The sequence below is a fragment of the Crocuta crocuta genome, unplaced genomic scaffold (genome assembly GCF_008692635.1).
Source record: "Crocuta crocuta isolate KB4526 unplaced genomic scaffold, BGI_CrCroc_1.0 scaffold216, whole genome shotgun sequence".
Classification (NCBI taxonomy): Eukaryota; Metazoa; Chordata; class Mammalia; order Carnivora; family Hyaenidae; genus Crocuta; species Crocuta crocuta.
In genome coordinates, this window is record NW_027531504.1 from 9955600 (window position 1) to 9979214 (window position 23615).

Consider the following 23615-nt stretch of genomic DNA (forward strand, 5'->3'; position numbering starts at 1 on the left):
ATTCATACATGATCATGGTTTTTCTCCTTCCTTAAAGTATTTCTGTTCTGAGAAATATTTCTGGGAATGAATGCTTAACATTTTATGAGATAAGAAACAATTTAAAATAGTAACAATGCTCACAAGAATTATCAAATTAATAATTTCCTCAGTATGTTTGTACTAAGGAGTGATGAACTGAAAAATCAATTATATTTATGTCTATACATGTGTCTCCACACATATGCATAATGAAATGACTTGGAAAAGGAAATAAACCAAATTATTGGGCAAGTGCCAGAATTTGTGCGTTTTGCCTTTCATCTTATGGCCTTTTGCATTTCCTGATTTCCTGTTTTACTTTTATCAGCAGTAAAGACTTCTATTAGACTAGAACTCGATATGGGAAAGAAAAAGTCTGGGTGTTTCTAATGGAATATTTTGATAAGTTAGTAAGTCTAAAAATGCTGCTGAGGGTCTCTTTTTTCCCCATTTCTAATTTTGGAGAGATTAATTTCTAAAGGTGAAGATAGTAAGGGAAATTCTTTCAAGTATAAGCAGATATTAAAAATAAAAATTGGGTGACTAAAAAGCAAAGTTCTCTTTCTGTTATTGTATTTAGAATACATGTTTGCCTTTAGGTAATCTAATATTAGTACCTGTGTCTAGTATTATTTGTTTGGTGATTCAGTTTTATGATTTTTTTCCCCAATTCAGCTTATTTCTCTGTGTAACTTCCTTTAAAGATAGAAAATTGCATTAACATATTTTCAAAATAATGTTAGATTAAAAACAGTAATGGGGTAAGTTTCTCTTTAAAGTACACAGTAATTAACTCTTCCACTGTTCAGGGTTTGAAACAGTCCTTGGAATTAGGCAAAATGGTTTCATTTATCCTGCAAGGATTCATTGTTACTGATTCTTTTTTTTTTTTTTTTTTTTTTTCTAGGAGAGAGAGACAGAGACAGCGTGAGCAGGGGAGGGTGAGAGAGAGAGGGAGTCACAGACTGAAACAGGCTCCAGGCTCTGAGCTGGCAGTCAGCACAGAGCCCGACGCGGGGCTCGAACCCACGAACCGCGAGATCATGACCTAAGCGAAAGTCGGACGCTTAACCGACTAAGCCACCCAGGCGCCCCTCATTGTTACTGATTCTTTAAAATTTCTCTTTAGAGGACAGAATGTGGTTCTTGGACAAATAAAAAGATCAAATGTTCGTAAAGTAACAGCTAGATTTTAGATCGAAGAATGCCAACTAATAAACTTCCAACAACTTTTTTAAAAGACATATTCTAGACAATTGGTTCTTCCCATAGAATCCCTTCCTCCCTCCCTCTATCCCTCCTCCCCTCCTCCCCTCCCTCCCTTCCTTCCTTCCTTCCTTTCAAAATCAAACAAACCAATATTTAAAGCCATTGTGTCTCTATATACAAATGAGAGAAGTGGAATTGCTTGGGTTGGAATGTCTCTTGGTCCCTACTTTTCCTACACATTCTTCAGAATCCTAAGAATTTCTCAATGTCCAATTAGAAAATTCATTTTGTAATCTAAGATTTATCAGGTTCCTATTGTTGACACATATTTTGGGGTTTTATTTGTTTGTTTATATGTTCATTTCTTTGGTGGGCCCTGGTTGGGAGGCAGCATCTGCAAAAGGGAAGTAGCTAGTCCGGCTGTAACATTTACATTCACTCAAATTATTAGTTACTCTAAGTTCTCCACATCCTTCTAAGAGGCCCCCAAAATGCTGCTTTGTAAATTAGCAGTACCTGATAGAATGGGAGCCATGAGCAAAACCTTGTCCTGTTACTCTTACAAGTAGACAAGTTAATAAACAAATTAGTTAATTTAAGTGCAGTTTCTCATTTCAGGACAGGTTTTTGTTGAAATTCTCTTGTTACTTTGGCAATTAACTAACAATGACTTTCAGCTGAAATTCACATGCATTTAACATGTGAGTTTAAATGCATTTAACATGCATTTAACATATTTTTCAAAATGCAAAAGGCATTGGAACAAGCTTTTACCCTGTGGAAGAGAGCTGGGGATGGGGTCGGATGTGCTCAAGTATCACTAAATTAAATATTATTATCACTTAAAATTGGTCCCAAAGTAAACAATTTTTAGAGCCGCCACATAAGTAGGGGCTCAACAGAAATGGGAATAATTAGAGCCACAACCACAATCATAACTAAAACCTATGAGACTAGTACCCTGTATGGACCCACTTATTCTTACTCCTTCCTGAAGACTGCCAGTGTCATTAGGCTTTATGTCTAGAATTATCATGAACTTCACTTAGAAATAAGCTTTTTTTTTACAATGTGAAATTTTAAATATTTAAATGGTATAGAGGGCCAGTATAAAGCTCTTCTCTGGGGAAGCCTCTGTGATTTGTAGGATCTGGGTAAAGGACAATAGTTGTAACAACCATGAGCCCTCATTATTCCATCCTAAGGAACAGATTACAGCAGCACACTCTTATTTATTGGACAACAAAAGTGTATTTGTGTATTTTTTTAACATTGCAGTGAAGGACATGTTTCTTGTTTTAAGAATACTACTGAGAAGAAACTGTATTAAAAGTGGCATTGCTATGAGTACTACTTTTTTTTTTTAATGGATCACTTAGGGGGAAAATAACTATTGATACTTTTGTTTGAACACTATTTTTACAAATGAGGAAAAAAGATCCCTTTTAACGGTATTACTTTAGAAGTTTATTATTCAAGTCCCAAACACCCAAATACATGCTTAGCATCAAGGGAAATGTTTGGTCTGTGTTTTCTGTGCATTCAAGCATCTCAATTATATTCAAAGAGAAAGATAAATGCTCTTACTTTATCCATTTTTACTTAAAACTTCTTTTCATATTTTACATGCAGTAATCAGCATAGCATATGTTCACTGAATATTATAATAAATGATAAATGTCCACATTATATTCATGATTTTTTTTCAGTGAAAGTTGATCTCATTTTTAGTTTTGACTGGTTACATGAGCCTGGTTATTTTTTATACTGATAATAGACTCTTACTGTGACAAATATTAAATCAACCTTTATTCACATGCAATTTTATTTTGCTTCATAAAACCAGTATAAGCATGATTGAGAGACACCTTTAACATTTTTTCACATGAAAAAGTGAGTTTCCTATTTAACATACACGTGCTTACCATTGACAGAAATAATCTCACATTTTTCACCTGAAACAGTGAGTTTACTATTTAACATCCAAGTGCACTTGAGAAAGCTTTTTAAAAGCTCTGGACTTGGAAGCAAAACAATTGACATTGTCCATTACTCTTAGTTAAATGTTTGTGCTTTAGAGCAGTTTCCTAGCATTCTCTTTGCAAACAATGCCTTGTCTCCAGATCAACATTGTACTCAATGATGCTTCTATTTTTGTTTTCCTTGATCAGTACCAGAGGAAGAAGACTGTAACAGGCCCTTCAGAAAGTCTGTTCAGGGTGACACAGAACTCCAGGGAAAGCTAATCATCTAATGATTTCAAGGCAATTTTAATTCTTGCTACCCAGTTCACCTTGGTGAACCATCAGTGCCTGATGATTGCCTGAAGGGCCCAAACACTGACCATACATTTCTGCTATATTTACAAGAAAACAGCTGTCCACATGTATAAAGCATGTGAGTGGAGAATGACCCCATGCCCTTGCCATAGCTCTGCTCAAAAAACAAGACAAATGAAGCAATGTAAAACAAGTTATAAATGAATGCTATAAATGTGCCAGCTTGATTATTTTAATAGGAAATATTCAAAGGAAAACTATGCAATTGTGTTGAATAGGGATATATTTTGGGAAAAAAATGTATACACAGAATGTGAATTTGGAATTATATTCAATTTGAAGGAAATAGATATTAAAATCATTTCATTTTAATGAAATTAAGTAGGAAAGCATTGAAAATAAAACACATTTTTACCTAAAAGCGTGGTAACTTAAAGGCTGAAAATGCCTCAGATAAAAAGTTATTTATGCAAATTTTGTCTATAAAACTTTTATTAACGTTTAAAACTTGCATTTGTTGGGTTTGCACTGATATGACATTTCAAAAGAGAATTACCAGTTTCATAGTTTTTTTTCCTTGGACCAAAATAAAAACCTTTAACAAAAAGTCTTGGTATTGAATCACTAGCAATGAAAGGCTCAAGGCCTTATTTAAAGAACCTCAATAATACCAAAAAGCAAAAGAGGATATGAAAGGAAAGAAAATCTGGACTAAGTATGGTCTAAAAAATTAATTTAAGACATTCTTTTTTCCTCTTGCTTTTTCCAACAAAGTAATAACAGTTGGGAGTCTTTCACACAAAATCAGCCTCAAGCGGTCCATGAAATACAGAGAATGCAGAGACAGAGAATTGAATTTGAAATTGTTTCAAAGACCTCAACCTACACTGTCTTCAGTATGCAATAGAAGACTTTATTTTATTTATTTTTTAAATGTTTTATTTATTTCTAGGAGAGAGAGAGAGACAACGTGAGCAGGGGAGGGTGAGAGAGAGAGGGAGTCACAGACTGAAACAGGCTCCAGGCTCTGAGCTGGCAGTCAGCACAGAGCCCGACGCGGGGCTCGAGCCCACGAACCGAGAGATCATGACCTAAGCGAAAGTCGGACGCTTAACCGACTAAGCCACCCAGGCGCCCCCAATAGAAGACTTTAAATAGGGAATTAGGAAAGTCCCTACTTAGGACCTAAATAGAAATTAGGTTCTTGGGGAGAGATGGACTCCCGTGTAATTTCCCAGACTGAGGACTGAAAACATGCTTTAGAACTATGAAATCTACAATAGTTCACCTTTGAAGCGCCTGGGTAGCTCAGTCACTTAGGTGTCCGACTTCAGCTCAGGTCATGAGTTCTCACGGTTCATGAGTTTGAGCCCTGTGTCAATCCAAGCCTGGAGTCAGCTTCAGATTCTGTGTCTCCCTCTCTGTCTGCTCATCCCCCATTCACACTCTGTCTCTCTCAGACATAAATAAGCATTAAATTTTTTAAATAAATTAATTAATTAAATAGTTCACCTTATATACCAAGGGTAATAGTGAACATATCATTGTGGTAAAAATCATATATCATTAATGAAATGTCTAATAAAGTGACCATGAATAATTGTTATTTTTTTAAATGTATGTTTTCATTTAAAAGAATTACAGTCTTTAAGTTTACCATTTATCTGAACAAAGGAATTATATTAATAGATTGTACTTTATATAGTAAAAAGCTATATACTTTATATATAAATACATAGATATGGGCTATAAAGAAATACAAGCATAATATATTCACTCCAAACCATGTCCTCTGACACCGCACACAATGTATGTGTGTGCGCGTATATGGATGTATTCAGTGGCTCCAATCCACTCAGAATGAAACTAACTCCTTATGATAGCCTCCAATCCCCACCCAATCAGTCCCACTGCTTTCAGCCTGCCTATTGTGCCCTCAGCACATTGACTTCCTTGATAGTCCTTGGACACAGCAGGTCCCCAGTGGCTCAGGCTCTCTTCCTTAGATGGCCTCTGCCCACATTGCTCTTTCCCTAGATGATCGAAAGGCTCACTTTGCTCTATTTGTTTACTCGTATCAGTTCTTGGATTAAATATACCTTCTTAATCAGGTCTTCATGGACTAACCTTTTTAAATTGTAACGCCATAACCTCATGCATCTCCTTCCTAGACCCTGATTAATTTTTTTCGCGATCACTTACCACCATCTTCCATTCTGTGCATTTTAATAACTTATTATTTGCTGTCTCTCTTCCTTTAACAAAATGCACACTCCACAATGAAGGTATTTTTTTGTGCTTAATTTCTCCTTTATCACCAGTGCTTCACAGAGTGACCAGCATATTTTGATCAATAAATATTTTGGAAAATAGTGAATAAAAAATAATTCACTTTACTGCAATAGTAGATATGGGCACCAATTGCTGATTCTTTCATTAGAAAATGTTGAACTAATGGCAGCCATACATACTCACTCAAATAGAATTCTTAAAACACATGAAAATATACCCACACAAATTTTAGGTAAACACTAGCATATGGATTAATTGCATGGATTTTGGATTTTTCAAGCTTGGTTCAAATCCTGGTTCTGACACTTACTAGCTCTGTATAATCTGGCAGTTTATGTAAACTCTCTAAGCCTGTATTTCAACTGCAAAATTGATGTAAAAATCTCGTATGATTTCTGAGAGGGTTAAATGAAGCAGACCATTTGACTGTAATCATCATTTACTATTTAATTATATTATAATTTAGTTTTAGCTTTAATGTTATTATTGTAAGACTTTTATGACTGGTATCTTTCTTCCTAGATGTGACTGAGACTGTGATTACTTCATTTAGAGCAAACTTGGCTGATCCAAGAGAAACTCAAACCTGCACCAACCCAGCAACTTCTCTAACGTTTTGAACAAACATCTTACACTGGAAATAAAAAAACAATGTTACACACTAATTTTAATTCTGTTCCCGCTAAGAGACCATGAGGTGAAGGAGGGTTCAGAAATAAAGGATCATTTCAATTTCATGACTTTTTATTTTTATATTTTTATTTTTTAAAGAGAGAGAGAGCATGTGGGCAAGAGGGACAAGGGGAGAGAGAAAATCTTAAGCAGCCTCCACACTCAGCATGGATCCTGACACGGGCTCAGTCTCACAACCCTGGGATCATGACCTGAGCCAAAAGCAAGAGTCAGGTACTCAACCAACTGAGCCACCTAGGCACGCTGTTGTAATGACTTTTTAAATGAATGCTTCTGAAAACATGATGTTGACCAGTACAGCCCCATAGACACAGACTCTTCATTCATACTAATGTGTAAGAACTACTTAATTACCATGTCATGTTTGAAAAAAAATCTCAAATTTACATTTATTTGTTTTTCCTTTGTACTTGCTTTGTTTGTGCCACTGAGTGACATGGTTCTAAGGTTACCGAATAGATCCTGGGACTCAATTTTTTTAGCTTTATCGATATATAATTGACAAATAAAATTGTAACATATTTAAAGTGTGCAATTTATTTGATACACATACACACTGTGAAAAGCTTTCCCCCCTTGGAGTTAATTCACACATCTATCACCTCACATATTTACTTTGTGCATGTGTGTGTATGTGAGAGAGAACACTTAATTTCTACACTTAGGAAATTTCAATTATACAATACAGTGTTACCAACTATAGTCTCCATGTTATAAATTAGATCATCATCTTATTCATCTTATAACAAGTTTGTACCCTATTGTTGGAGGAGGTCATCAAGAGGATGTTTCAGCTGGTTGACTCAAGAGCTAGAGCCAGGCAACTGGAGGCTGCTTACTCCCTCCTCTGTCCTTGAAATGGACATTCTGCTCACTGTTCCTTCGGTGAAAGCCAATTTCAAGGACGTAGCCTTGAGAGACCAAATTAGTTGTTGAGACTATCTGGACAATACACGTGATTGAATCCAATTAAAGCCTCTATATAGAGGAAAATTCTGGCACGTAGGTGCAGAGATCTTATCCTGAGATCACCCAAGACAAGGCCCAGGTATATATGAGTTCCTCTCTTCTCTAAACTTGCCACCTACCTATTGGGGGAGTTCTGCCTCTTTGATCTCTCCTTGCTTTCTATGTGGGAACCATTTTCAAATTTTGCCTAGAGACCTTCTTGAGGCTACAAACCACCTTTTTCCCAGCTTTTCCCTATTTCTCCAATGTTGCAGCCTTTGGCAAACACTTTTCTATTTTCTGTTTCTATGAGTTCAACTTTTTCTTTTTTTTTCTTTTATTAAGATTTCGTTTATAAGTGATACCATGCATATATCTGTCTTTCTCTGTCTCATTTATTTTTCTTAAAATTCTACCCTCCAGGCTAATCCAGGAATCTCAAATGATAGAATTACCTTCTTTTTCAATATTGAATAATATTTCATATTTTTGATCCATTCACCCATTGATGGGCACTTAAGTTGTTTTCATATGTTGGCTATTGTGAATAATGCTGCAGTGAACATAGGAATACAGGTATCTCTTTGAGATAGATAATAGTTTCTTTTGGATTATATTAAATAAGACTTCCCTACCTTTTGCCTGTGTCTTAAATAATAACCTTAAATTAAGCAGGATGATCACATTTATTAATTTATTTAATCAAGAACATCTGGAAAGAATCAAGGGTTTCTCTGGTTTATATGTTAGATTCAAATGTATTATAGAAAGCCAACATATTTTTCATTTAAATAACTTTCTTACATTTCTGAAAATGTCAACAATAGAAAGATTGAACATAAAAAATTATATGAACAAATATTATATTGACTTGGAATCTTTCTTGACCTACCTGTAGATCCTGAGAGTTGGAGTCACTGAAGCTGGAAGCTCTATTTTCCTCTAATTTTATTTTATCAGTGAGTCATGCCTAAGACAGCATTCATGGCACAAAATCAAACTATTATGAATAAGCAACACATCATCTCTGAGCATATGGAAGAATTCAAAGTCAACAATTTTACCAGAGTATTTTACAGTATAGCAATGCTTAACTCATCTAGTCCTCTAGAATTCACAAATTGATTCACTTTCATTTATCTCCTCCAAAAACATGGGCTTTTCTTTTTTCAACTTTCCTCTACTTCCAAAGCAAGATGTGGCTAACTTGATACATTATTTCCTTCATCTCAGTTCACAATGAGATGGTCTTACTAATAAAATTACTCTTGCTTGCCCTTTTTCACCAGTGGATCATACTTTACTGCAAGGATTTATGGACTGTGGCCCTCGTTTGCTTATTATAGTCTATGAATATGTATTTCTATCACTTCAATTGCTCTTCAATTCTATTTTCAGATATAGAGTCTCTCAGATTAGTTCTATTATAAAAGATTCATTGGTTACTCATGTGCGAGGGTCTGTAGGACATACAGAGACATCAATAAGGAAATCTTATAAATCCCATATACATATGTATAACATCTTCATTGCCCATAGGATCTGAGGTATGCTACAAAGTTTATATATAATATAAAAGGATAAAAGAATCTTTTAAATCCTCTTTGAAGTAATATAAATATAAAAATGATTTTAAAAATTGAGATAGAAAGCAGAAAAATACAGCTAAAAAATTCATAAGGCCCTTAAGATTTTTAAGGATTATAGGTTTTCTAAAATTGGGGCTAAAACTGTGAAAAAGTTCCTTTAGTTATCTGTCTTGATTATAAAAATCAATATATCCATTTTCCTGAATACTTTATTAACATTTGGAATTTTCATACCTACCAGACATTTGAGACTTCTGGTTTGTTTTCAGGGTGAGTGCCTGGAGGGGTAATATTCTGTTCCTTTTTTAAATTATTATTTTTATTCTGTGTTTCTAATTAAGAGCATATCCATGAGCTTTAGTATTTGGTCAGACATTGGGTTATATTAATGGTGTTTGATAAAATAAAGGCATGATTGACGGTCTCACTCATATCTTCATGGAGGTGGGGCCACAAAGATAAACAAGGCCACAGTGAAATGGGAGAAAAAATATAATTCAGTACAAACTATACCTGAAAAGAATACCCCCACACTAGATTCATTTCTTGAATAACCATCATTGAATACCTCCTCTTTATCAGGCAGAGAGGATGCAAAGATGAAATAAAACACTCACTGTTTCCAGCGAACACAGCATTATGGTCCTTCTTGAAAGCCTCTGCTCCCAGCGGCTATCCCAGGAACAAAAGAACAGAGAAGTATGATTCATAACGACTCCCACAGGGGTGATTTTTCTCCAGCAACTTTTACAAAGAAAAGCAAAATCAAGAGTCATGTGGGCTGTCTTTATTCTATTTTAATTAAAGAACAACTGTCATAAACAATTTGTTAAATCATTATTGCTTGTCTACAATATTGACATTATATAAATAGATCTCCTGATCATGAAAGTATATCTCTGGCTTATAAAATCTGAAATTGCAGTGAATTAATGACTTGGAATGCCACTTCCACAAGCTCACTGACTGTTGACTTAATTGTTGAGTGCTAAAAGTAGTAGGTACTATATATGTAATTAAAAAAAAAACCTTTGATAAATGAAACATTTCTTTATTCTTATGAACAAAAAATACCTTCCTCTGTAAGGAAAAATCTCATTAGTACTTCAAAGATAATAAACTAGTAACTTGATCAAACTGTCCCTGGAAGATAAAGTGTCAAACATACAAATGCTATTCATCTGTGAACACCTTTGTTTTCTCCCTTTGAAAAAACAGATTCTCACAACTTTCTCTGAGAGGGGATAAAAACAGAACACCGTGAAAAGTACCATTCTCTTAATGAATTTTTTCTTATTGGAAACCCCAGTGTCTCAGAGTTGTGCTGACGTTTATGTCTTTTGATTTAATGGGGCAGCTTTGTCTTTTGGGCTTCTTGCTCTCACACAGAACCACTTTATATTTGCCTAATTGGAATTCAGAAGGCAACAAGAGGTTGGAGATCCCTTCCGCTGCTTGCCAAAATCCCCCTTTCATGGCTATAATTCAAATTCTTTAATTCAGTGAAGATTTTAGTTAAAAATCTTTCAAATCAGACAAGTCATAGCAACCAAGAGCACAATAGTTTGAAACTCAAAGTGTTGCCCCAAAATATTAAGTTATCACCAGGCAAAATTGGCTCGAGAATAAAAATTTCAAATAGATGTTCACTTGAACCTTTTGTAGAAAGACTATCTGCCATTGCTACTAGAACCTCTGAAGAATCATTAAAGGTAAAAATTGCCTGATCTTTTAAAATAAGTTGTGATAAAAGGCACATCTATTTCAGTATATTCAGGGTCCCTGTTGGATGCCACTTTGTCTAAGGCTTTTATTTTTCTCACCCCTCCACTAGTGCTGTTCCTGGATCACACCCAAGACATCTGCTCAGCTGTGCTCTAGTCTTTAAATCTGATGATGCAGCGATTAGTGGGCCAGAATGCGTAGTGCTGGGACTGGTCTGTATAATACAGTCCAGTGTTGCTTACCCTGGCGCTTCTGCTCGTTTGCTAAGCAGATGGTCAGGGTTGGGGGGCACACCTGTGACCATGAAAGAAATGTGTTTTCAGTGCAACCCCAACTGGTCTAAATAGAGAATGAACTACTGCTTCTCACCCTGTTTAGCTCTTACTTTAACAAAACAAGATAATGGCCCAGGTGCTAAGTCAATAAACTAAGGAAATACTAATTATGACTAAGAAGAAAATAATCAGATCCAGGATGGTATTTTGTTGTGGCAATACTTATTCAGGTCAACATCTTAGAAAGAAAAAGCTAAACATTTCGAAAGTAATGGACAAAAGACAAGTCAGGTCATACAAAAAGTACAGCTGCTTTAGGCAGTTATGTGGAAGAGTGAAGAGAGAAGGAGAGACATTGTTTGGAAGTCTAGCAGAAAGAAGCTCCACATTGAAATATTAAATCGAGATAGTCACCATAACCATAGTGGCGGACATTATCCTAAGTGCACACATACATTATTCAGTTTAACTCTCACAGTATTCTCCAAACTGAGGGATCTGGGATTTGAAAAGGTGACCCTTTCAAAATAACAAGCTATCACCTAAAACCAACATTCTTAAGAACTGAAAAGAGTATGAAAGAAAGAGAGGTAAAGTAAAACCAACAATCTAAGAAGAACTTAGTAGTATTATTAAGTGTTAACATTGTAGAAGAATTAAAAAAGAAAAAGCAGGAAAGTATGAAAGTATATTATAAAAGAAAACCTGCTGAAGGTATGAGGTGAGTTTGGAACAGGTGGGCCTGTTAACATTTACATCTATTTACGTGTCTACACACAAGAGTGACATGTTGGTGTTGAACTCTATGGGTAAAAATGTGCAGAGCACCTTCTGAATGTAGGGAACATATGCTAAAGCAGCAAGTTCTGAAATAAATGGCAGTAAGGTGGTAGTTTAGTTGGTTAATAACAATAAAAGCAACAGGAGCTAAAGTCTTGAGATGTTGGAGAAGAATAACCTGATTAGGAGTCAAACTATTGTTGAAATTTGGACAGTAAATATTTCAATATGGGTAAAAGGTAGAAAATGGATGTTCACACCAAAAATATTTATATACATATAAAGCTAAAGATCCTAATAAATTTCACAATTTAGATGACATTAATGTCATATATGTCCACATAAATAATGCACATACCTATATGTATATGACATCATTTTATCTATTATGTCAGATTATCATACATATACAAGCTATATGTAAAATTAGCTCTGATAAATATAAGCATAGATATAAAATTAACACAGTTATATGTCATTTATATATAATTATTAACCATATTATAGGTATTCATATATATAGTTTTAGATATTGTATATCATATATACTATTTATGATATGATTATCCATTGTAGTTAACAGTTTCTATGCTCTTGTTATCATCTTTTTAGGAGATCAAAGAGGAAAATTATTTTATCACTTGCCTTTAATTACTCAATGAAAATAGGACCATATTATTATGCTATTACTATCTGTCTTTCCTACTAGACAGATCTATATGGTCCGGAACTCCATGTATTTTTATGTCCTGTTGATCTCCCACAGCTAGCACTGAGGTGCAAATATTATTGAATCTGTAATTAAAGAAAAAAAAAGACCAAACTATAAAATACCAAAACCTAAAGATTGGAGAAGCATGATAACAAAATAGTGTCAATTCCCACATAACAGTTATTGAGAACTCACATATTAAGAATTTAGTGGAAGGAACCTAGTATCAGTGAAGGGGGAAAAAAACAAAGATTTGGAATAGCAAGTTGAAAATTTGAAATACAATTTAAAATAACACAGTCTTTTTTATTAAAATAAGGACATCATTTTATAGATGAACTTCTATGTAAAACACATACTATAGATTTTTTTCTGAAATAATGTCATCAATGACTAGTACCAGTTCTGTGGCCCTAAACCCACAGTGTTATTTCATGTTTTTTTCTGCATTCCTAATCCTTAAACAGCATCTTGAACTCTCATGCTCAAAATCACTTCATCTCAAAATACTTTTGGTATTCCCACTAAATGCCAGGGACTGTGACAGGGCCTTGAGAATACCAACTTGAAAAAGTATCCAAATCTCTTCAAGGATTGACACTTTTGTTTCCTCTCCACTCCCCCCCTGCCTTAACCATCTGCCAATTGGCTTCCATCATCACTGCTCTTCTGAAATTATTCTCTCTAAAGTTGCCAATGGTTTCCTTGATCCAAAATCAAGTAGTTTTTTTTTTAATTTAATATTCGGTTTGTTCTCTTGAATGTTGCCAATGATTTCCTTGTTCCAAAATCAGGGTTTTTTTTTAAATTTAATATTCTCTTTTCCCTTGACTTTTCTCCTATTATTGGTCTCATTGAGCATTCACTTGCAACTGCCTCATCTTGTCTCTTACAATGCATTCGTTATACTTCAGCCTCTCCAACCGGTTCATTTTATTTTCTTTGATATTACTTTAATGACCTGCCTAATCAAGTTTGCCTAGTTTAGATCCTGATTTGCTATTTTCACTCTGCAATGCCACCCAAAAACAAACAACAACAACAAATCTAACTTCAAGACTTAAACTAATAAGGACCTACATGTTATTCATCTTGTTTCATTCATTTATTAAGCATCTTTTATTTATCTCTAAATCTGATGTTTTACCTAAGCTTTCTATCTAAAAAGTGAAGAGGTAGATTAAGTCTCTAAATAATGATGAACTTTAAAAATTCAATGACAGTGTAATAGAAATCCAAGTTGTCTTTCAAGTTCCACAATTACATTTATAGTTGCTTACTTAACTTCAGCATTTCTACCTCCACTAAAATGTTCTAGCACAAAATGCTTGTAATGTTAACACATCTATAGAATAGTGAATGGTTTTGCTCCTCTAAGTCTGGCTCTTTTTCATATACCTACATTTTTATTATTAATACCTTGAACATATATCTGAATCAAAAAGAAGATAAATGATAAGTCCAGTCTTTCTTTGAAACAGTTTTAGAATTGAGCAATCCTATTGCTCCAGAATTGAGACCTAGGATCTTGGAATAATTTCTGAGTGTTCTTGTCTTTACACTCTACATAAAAGGAGTTGCCACCTTATCTAGTTCACCTTTAGTAATAAAATTAATCATGAATAAGGGGTGTCTGGGTGGCTCAGTCAGTCAAGTGACCCATTTTTTATCTCAGATCAGGTCTTGATCTCAGTGTTGTGAGTTCAAGCCCCACTTTGGGCTCCACACTAGGTTTGGAGCCTACTTAAAAAAAAAAAAAGGCAATCATGAGTAATACCTGATATTAGAGTATAGCTTGGAAGTTCACACNAAATAATATTATCTCACATAATGAGCTGGGTATAATTGTCCCATTTACCATATGGTATGCTGAGGCTGAGTTAAATGATTCATAATTTAGGATTTATACTAACCCTATTATGCCATATGACACTAGTTCATGATATACAGTGAGTCTCAAGCTTTTTTTTCCCTTCCCATAATATAATTATATTAACTATATATAGTTTAGGTTTTATTATTTCCAGCCTAAATTAGTAGAGGAGTTTATTTTGTATCACTGCAATTTGGCTATTTCTACTATTCATTCTGCTCTTTGTTATTCTTTGTTACATTCACATTCCATTTAAACAAGGTGTTTTTTTTTCTGATTCTAAAACAAATAGATTTTCAAATTTGTTGTCCTCTGGCATTTACTATTGTGGAAAATAAAAAGTTGAGGCCCTTTTAAATTTTGTTTCCTTGAAGGTTCTCTTGATGTTTGTGTGTTTTCTAATTGTATATTTGTAGAGATTCAACCATATTTGCACGTGCCTATGTCTCATCATTGGACTGTTTAGGTTTATGTTTTCAATTACATGTTGTCCTTGTTTATATTTTATTTATCTTCTCTTCTTCTCAAACTCATGTAACAAGTATATTTTCCATTTGTTTCCATTTTGCTAATAATATTTTTTTATTTTAATTTGTGAAAAAGGGGATAAAAAGGAAATGAGGCAAAATAATCTGAAAATTAATCATTTACGATTTCACTTCAGAAAGTCAGAGAAGGGCCGCCCGAGTGGCTCATTTGGATAAGCATTTGGCTCGATATCGGCTCAGGTTGATCTCTCTGTTGTGAGATCTAGCCCCAGGTTGGGCTCCAAGCTGAGCATGCAGCCTCCCTCAGATTCTCTCTCCCCCACTCTCTCTGGCCCTCCCCATATGTGCTTGTTCCCTCTCTCTCTCAAAATAAGTAAATAAACTTAAAAAATTTTAAAAATCAGAAAAAATTACAGTTATCCTAAAGTAAAAGAAATCACATAACATGATTTTGAACAGAATTTCATGAAATAGAAAGAAAAAAAAATAGCTTCAACAAAGCCAAAACTTGTTTCTTTGAAAAGATGAATAAGTCAACAAAACTTTGGTGAAACTAATAAAGACTTAAAGACACCCTAAATTTTAGAAATCTTCAAAGTGATTTAAACACTGCATTGGTTTTTACTAGATAATGTCTAGATTATTTCAGTTCTTAAGATGGAAACATTTAACACCTGTTTCTGCTTAATAAAATGTAAACATACTATGGAGTCTAAATTTTTTCTGCATTTAAGGATATATTTGAGACTAACAATATGGAAGCTAGATAGTTAGAATAAAATTTGCGAAAGAAAGGAAAATCATCTTTCAGTTTCTTCTCTTAAGGCATTTTAAATTTAAAATTGTCTAGAGGAAAATGCACTATTTTATTTAGGAAATACAAAATTTCAGCTCAATAAACCTTTGTTGAGTGTACCAGATATAGTGAAACCCTTGAAAGCCCTCTCTCTCAAGTTCCTGAAGAGAGGTGTCTGGTCAGACTTCAAGAAAGATGTGAAAACACAAGATATATATACAAAAAAGATTCATATGAGAATTCTTGGAGTTAAACAATTAAGAGCAAACTTTAAAGATGTTATGTGTGTGTGTATCCATGTGTGTATATGAGTGTGCACATGTGTGTAGATTAGTGGGATAAAAAATGACCTTATATTAGCACATGAAAAGGATGTTGGCATTTGTAAATTCTCAATTCCCATATCAAAAAATAATTATGTAATATGAGTATGTATATTTGTGTGTGTGTGTGTATGTGTTAGTGGTATATTACTTCTTTATCTCATCAATTGTATGTATGTATATTTATAAAACTATCAACCATTTATTTATATACGATATCATATGTATATAGATAGATATATCACTAGTTGTCCCTTTTTTCTGTGATGTCTCTGGCATACTTCCAAATAGATTTCATTTAATTAAATTTGGAATTTTCATGGGGAAACTTTCTAATAATTTTCTTATTTTCACTGCTGACAGTGGTGAAAATAGTCTTTTGTATGTTTACTACTCATCACAACACATGACATGTCATTTGCATTCACCATGAAAGAAGTTAAGTGTGGGTGCTTGGGTGGCTCAGTCGGTTAAGTGCCCAACTGTGGCTCAGGTCATGATTTTGTGGTTCATAAATTCAAGCCCCATGTTGGGCTCTGTGCTCACAGCTCAGAGTCTGAAGCCTGTTTCGGATTCTGTGTCTCACCTCTCTCCGCTCAACCCCGGCTCACACTCTGTCTCTGTCTCTCTCCCTCTCTCTCAAAAATCAATAAACATTAAAAAAAAAAAAGAAGTTAAGTGAAAAATGTCTCAGATTTATGAGCACTGAGAGCACAGCTTTCAATTGTCCTAGCACTAATGAAATTTGTGGCTTTAGAGCAATACCACCTTCTGTCCTGGTGTGGGGAGATATGCTACTTATATGAAGACTGCTACTCTACAAAAACAACATTGCATGTTTATTTTACTGAGGTTTTATTACTATCTTTTAATACTAACAAAGGGTGATTAGATCCTGTATGAGGAAACTGGCTTTTGCTAAAGCTGATATCTTTATCACACGCATGTGTGTATTTGTGTGTCACAGAGGGAGAAAGAGACAGAAAGAGACTGAAAGAGACATGGTTGTAAAATGTGTTCTCCTCATTTATTAACATTGCAGAGCTTGGGTATGAATTTAAACGATATTTCAATGCTATTGAAGCATGATCTTCTTTACTACTAATTTTCTTTGAAAGTTATACTTTTGCCATATTGGGTCAGAAATTGCTAATTCCATGAAAAGAAGAAAAGGAAAAAAAGAGGCTTTGGGATGATATATTCAAGGAATCCTAAACATATGATGGTCCACCATTCCCTTTATTTCATAAACCATATGGTTTGCTTCCCATGGAGGGGAGATATAACACAGATGACATCTGGAAGGCTTTTACTGTCCTTAGTTTGTTTTTTTTTTTTTTTAAGTCCCTGTCCTAAGTAAAGCTGCAGCATTAGACGTAGTATAGAAATATACAAACATGCTTTGTGACTTCCAGCAGTCCTAATATTTCAATGTAAAATACATTGGTTTTACATTTTATATCCAATTTACTCAGCATGACTGAGTTTTGGAACCTGAGTATTATGCAGAGCTCAATTAAATAAACTAGCAAATATAGACACTCATTTTTTAAATCAAGACATTTCTTATTTGTAAAAAAATAAAATAAAGGTAAAACTCATTTTAATACCCTCAAATCAGAAGTAAAACATTAACAGGAATTTGGAAACATGAAAATGTGTTTGAGAGCTAATACTGTTATAAATCTTGCTTACTTGTTTAATGAAGACTTACTTCAATCAGAAAGCACATTGGATATCATGACCTAACCATGACCCAGATATGTGAGGTTGACTTCTAAATGCCTCCAGTTATCTCTAATTAATACACATCCTTCACCTTGAAATTGAAAATAAGTATAGCATCAAGAGATTTCATTAGTGTTAAGAAGTTTAAACATAGCACCATTAAATGGGAAAATCTAGTCTGAATGGCATTTACTTTAAAACACTAGGAAAACCAAATAGTTCTATATATTTCATTTCATCAAGAAGACATCAAGTGCCATATATGAGGAACATCCCAGAAGTTTTTACAATACAGAAATAAAGATTCTTAATGTCAGCTTCCTCTATAAACAAAGGGACTTTTATAAAGCTAATTAGTGTTCTAACATCAATTTTATATTTAAAGTCAAATTTAAGACAATCCAAATTCAACATTTGCTGTAAATAAGGTGTTGGAACATTTTCCCCCAGAAACTTTAAAAATAATATCCTATTTCATATTTAATATGGGTCACCAACTAGTAAGTAAAATGTGCTTCTGCCTCAGAGTATATGGAATATTCCACAGCTTCCAAAAGAATTGTGCAATTTCAGTAGCCACCAACCTAACATATGGATATTTATTTATTCATTTAAAAAAATTTTAAGTCTATTTATTTATTTTGAGAGAGAGACATAGTGAGCAAGTGGGTAAGGGGCAGAGGGGAGAGAGAGAGAGAGAGAGAGAGAGAGAATCCCAAGCAGGCTTCTCACTGTCAGTGCAGAGCCAGACATGGGGCTTAAACTCACAAACTATGAGATCATGACCTGAGCTGAAGTCAAGAGTCAGATGCTTAATCAACTGAGGGACCCAAAGGCCCGACCACATGTGGATATTTAAATTTTATTTTAATTGAAATTAAATAAAATTTGGGGCACCTTGGTGGCTCAGTCAGTTAAGCATTCAACTTCGGCTCAGGTCATGATCTTGCGATTCATGAGTTCAAGCCCCATGTTGGGTTCTGTGCTGACAGCTCAGAGCCTGGAGCCTGCTTCACATTCTGTGTCCCTAGTCATGCTCTGTCTCTGTCTCTGTCTTTCTCTCAAAAATAAATAAACACTTAAAAATTAAAAATAAATAAATTAATTAAATTGAATAAAAATTTAAAATTGAGTCCCTTAGTTCCTCTCATTTCAAGTGCTCATTACACACATATGGCTAGGGGTTGCTATACTGGACAGCACACATACAGAACATTGGCATATGGCAAAATGTTCTACTGGAAAAGGATACAAATAGAGTAGAAAGAAAGATTTCAAGAGTAGGCATACAGAACTTTAGGAAGTGTTAAAAATGGTAGCATTTTTTTCCTTAAATAGTTTACTGTCAAGTTGGTTTCCATATAATAACCAGTGCTCATCCCCACAAGTGCCCTCTCCCATGCCCAACACCCCCCTTCCCTTCTCCCCCACCCCTATCTGCCCTCAGTTTGTTCTCAGCATTCAAGAGTCTCTCATGATTTGCCTCCCTCCCTCTCCCCCACTATTTTTCCCCTTCTTCTCCCCCATGGTCCTCCATTAAGCTCCTCCTAATCCACCCATACGTTCAAACATATGGTATCTGTCCTTCTCTGCCTGACTTATTTTGCTCAGTATAACACCCTCAAGTTTCATCCGTGTTGTTACACATGGCCAGATTTCATTCTTTCTCATTGCCATATAGTATTCCATCATATAGATAGACCACATCTTCTTGTTCCATTTGTCAATTGATGGCCACTTAGGCTCTTCCCATGTTTTGACTATTGTTGAGAGTGCTGCTATGAACATTGGGGTGCATGTGCCCCTATGCATCAGCACTCCTGTATCCCTTGGGTAAATTCCTAGCAGTGTTATTGCTGGGTCATAGGGGAGTTCTATTGCTAATTTTTTGAGGAACCTCCACAGTGTTTTCCAGAGGGGTAGCATTTTTTTAATGGAAGATTATTTAGTTTGGAAAGTGGAAAGAGGTTTGATCTTATGATGGTCTTTGAATGATGGAAAGGTACAAAGAGAGGTAGCCAGCTGTTTTTGATATACTGGGTTGAGACAGGGGAACTGATTTAGACTATAGTGAAGGAATTTAAGTAAAACAGAAAAAGTGAGGGGTATTTAAAAAGTGAATGACTTACAGGGATCCTCCCCATTTGTGGCTTTCTATGGAAAAGATTTCACATAGCTAGTGAAATCTGTGAATATTTATCATCGGTAATTAAGTCAAATGCCTAGGTCTCCTTTCTAAACTCAGAGAGGAGTCAAAAAATCAATCAATCAATCAAATAATATTTACTGGACAGATACTATGTATGGGGCACTGTACAAGAGATAAAGCATACAACAGGAGCACTGAACACAATTTACCTAATCCCTCCCCTTATAATATTACATTCCAGGAATGAGAAAGATAAGGAATATATAAACAACAATATAAAATAGTTTCAGGTAATAAAAGTGTCATGAAAAAGATAACATAGCATAAAATGGAGGATATGATGGTGGGTAGTACATGAATTTGAGAAGTCAAGGAAGGTCCCTCTGAAGAGTTGATATTTGTGTTGAGATTTCCATAGGGAGGAAGAGATAATCAGATAATCTGGAGGAAGACTACTTCAAGTACAAAAAAGATGGGAAGTACCAAACTCTCAAACCTCACATATTAAGTGGGGAGGGGGAAAGCCACCATGTCTGGAGAATAATGAAGGACGGGAAGAGTATTGAGTATTGGAGAAATATTCAGGGGCAGCTCATATAGGTTCTGTGGACCATGATATGGAATTTATGTTAATCTGGTTGCAATAGGAAGACAATGGAGGATTTAACAAGATCACCCTGGCTCCTTTTGATTTGAAAAAACTTAAAAAAGGATTTTAAAGAATAGAAGTAAAGCTTTATTCTTTGTGTTTGATGTGAGCAAAAGACAAAGAGATGAATAATGATGGACCTTACTGAATTAGTGGAGACTTGGTGTGGGGACATATTTGGGCAAAGCTCCCTGAGAAGTATCTTTTAGACATTAAAGTTGACATGTGTAACAGAGATTTGGATATAGGAATCTGTAAATCTGGGGAAGGTTCACTAGGAAAAAAATAAGAATTTAGAAAATCTGAACCGTTTTGTTAAATATCTTGATCTGATATTATTAGAATGTGACTGCAAAATACATAAACTTTGAATGTGCATGTTCCCCATGGTAAACTATCTGCTTGTCTATAAAGTAAGTCTAACTCAAGATTAAAATCTTATTATTTCTGATCTAAAAGTATCATAGAATTGATTTTGAATTAATGACAGTAAAACATCTAGGAAATATGTAAATATTTGGAGATTAAATACATTCTTGTAAGTGAATCAAGAATTTTTAAAGAATCACCAAAATGTACGAAAATATTTTCACCAAATAATAATGAAAATGAGCACATTAAAGTTTAGTGGATACAGCAAATCGTTTCTTAGAAGTTAATAGTTTTAAATGCCTATATGAAGAAAAGAAAATAACAAAAGAAATAATTCTTAGTTTTTAAAAAGCACAGATAGGAAGAGCAAATTAATTCCAGAATAAAAGTTATTAAAAATAGTATAAAAGCAGAAAGCAATGAACTAAATAACAGCAGACAAAAATTTTAAAAGCCAAAATTTGGTTCCATTTAAAGGTTAATAAATTTGCCAGATTTACCTACAAAAAATAAGAAGATACAAATTACAAAACTGGAATAAAGATTGAAATAAAGTAACTAAACCTATCTTTATTCATAGTTAATATAACTGTTTCCAAAGAAACTCTTAGGATATCTATAAAAATAGTACTAGAACTAATAAGAAAACTTGGAAAGTCCATTGTGTACAAGGTAATATATAGAAATTAATTGTATTTCTACATACTAATCAGAAACTATTTAAAATTAAACTAGAAATATTTATTCGCTGTTCATCGACAGAAGAATGGGTAAAGAAGATGTGGAATATATATATAATGGAGTAGTACTTGGTGAGTCAAAAAGAATGAAATCTTGCCACTTGCAATTATGTGGATGGATGGAACTAGAGTGTATTATGCTAAGAGAAATTAGTCAGAGAAAGACAATTATCATACGACTTCCCTCATATGAAGATTTTAAGATACAAAACCGATGAACATAAGGGAAGGGAAGCAAAAATAATATAAAAACAGGGAGGGGGACAAAACATAAGAGACTCTTAAATGTAGAGAACAGAGGGTTACTGGAGGGGTTGTGGGAGGGGGGATGGGCTAAATGGGTAAGGGGCACTAAGGAATCTACTCCTGAAATCATTGTTGCACATATGCTAACTAACTTGGATATAAATTTTAAAATAAATTATTAATTAAAAAAATAAATAATAAAAAGCAATTTTGGAGTGAATAAAATAAGAGAACAATCTAAAAAAAAGAAACAATGATTTGCAATAACATCAAGAAAACCTAAGATGATGGGGAATAAGTTCAACAAGTTAAATGACATGAAAGACCTCTACACTGAAAACTGCAACATATTGCAAAGACAAATTGATACTAAAATTTTCCTTAGCCTTAAACTGATTTGTAAACTCAATGTACTCTTGATCCAAATTTCATCAGTTTTTGTTATACATATTAACAAACTGATCCTAAAACTTGTATGAGAATGCAAATGATTGGCAATAAACAAAACAATCATGTAAGGTAACAAATTTGGAGGAATTATACTTTCTGATTTTAAGTCTTACTTTAATATTAAGCTTATCAAAACAGGATAGCTAAAGCTAGAAATATAGATAAGTGGACCAGAATGGAGAATTCTAAGATATATTGATACTCATACGGTCAATTGATTTTCATCCAAAGCAATAAACAAGTAAATAAATCCTTTGAACAAATGGTGCACCAAACTGACTTTCTAGATAAAAAAAATATGTTTAAACTCATACCTCATATCACAGACTACCACTAACTGCAGATGGTTCATAGATTTAAACATAAAAGTTAAAGCTACTAAATTTCTAGAAGAAATAACAGGAGAAGACCTTCAAAAACTTGGGGTAGGCAAATAATTTTTTAGGAAGAATCATAAAGCACTAGCCACATACACAACAAAGAAAAGTTGAGTAGATCATAATTTAAAACTTTTTATGGAAAATTTACCTCAAAGAAAGAAGGAGGCAAGTTATATACAGGGAAGAGAAATATATATATATATATTTTTTTTCTTGGTCTCTGTGTCTCTCTATATAAATATATATAATAAATACATAAAATATATGTTTATATATAAAGATTAACCAAAGATTTATAACAGAGGATGTAAAATAATTTGCTATATAAAAAAATTAAAAAAGACTAATTAAATATGTTCCAACTTGAACACACATTTCTTAGAGAAATGAAAACATATGTTCACAAAAACTTCTTAGAGAATATTAATAGTATCTTTATTCATAGTAGCCAAACATTAGAAACAACCCAAATGTCTAACAACAGGAAAATGTATATACAAATTATAGTGTATTCAAAACCTGGAATACTTAATATAAAAAGAATAAACTATTGAAACAACAGAGTAATAGACTTCAAACTTCTTTTGTTAGGCAAAAGGAAAGAAACCAGACATAAAAGCAGATACTGGATGAGTCCATTTACTTGAAGTTTAGTAACAAGTACTACTAACTAACCTATTATAGTAACAAAAGAAAGGCTGCTTATGAAGCTTTGGGATTGACTAGAATGGAGCACAGCTGTAAGTTTCTGCTGGTAACCAAGGCTAACAGGACTATGAGACATGATAGGACTCGTTGTAGAAGGCATGTCACTCGATGATTATATATCCAAGCACAGCCACTGTGTCCTGTGATGGAGAGACTGATATGTGAGCAGCAATAGAGGACTGCAATGGGG

General features: G+C 34.0%; 1 long non-coding RNA gene across 1 annotated transcript in view; it reads right to left on the reverse strand.

The window, feature by feature from the left end:
* Positions 1–9654: 9654 nt before the first annotated feature.
* Positions 9655–23615, reverse strand: part of LOC144238442 (uncharacterized) — a 63515-nt gene continuing 49554 nt past the window's right edge. The window contains exon 3 of the long non-coding RNA XR_013337118.1: positions 9655–9703. This is a non-coding gene — a long non-coding RNA (uncharacterized LOC144238442). The remainder of the gene's footprint in view (positions 9704–23615) is intronic.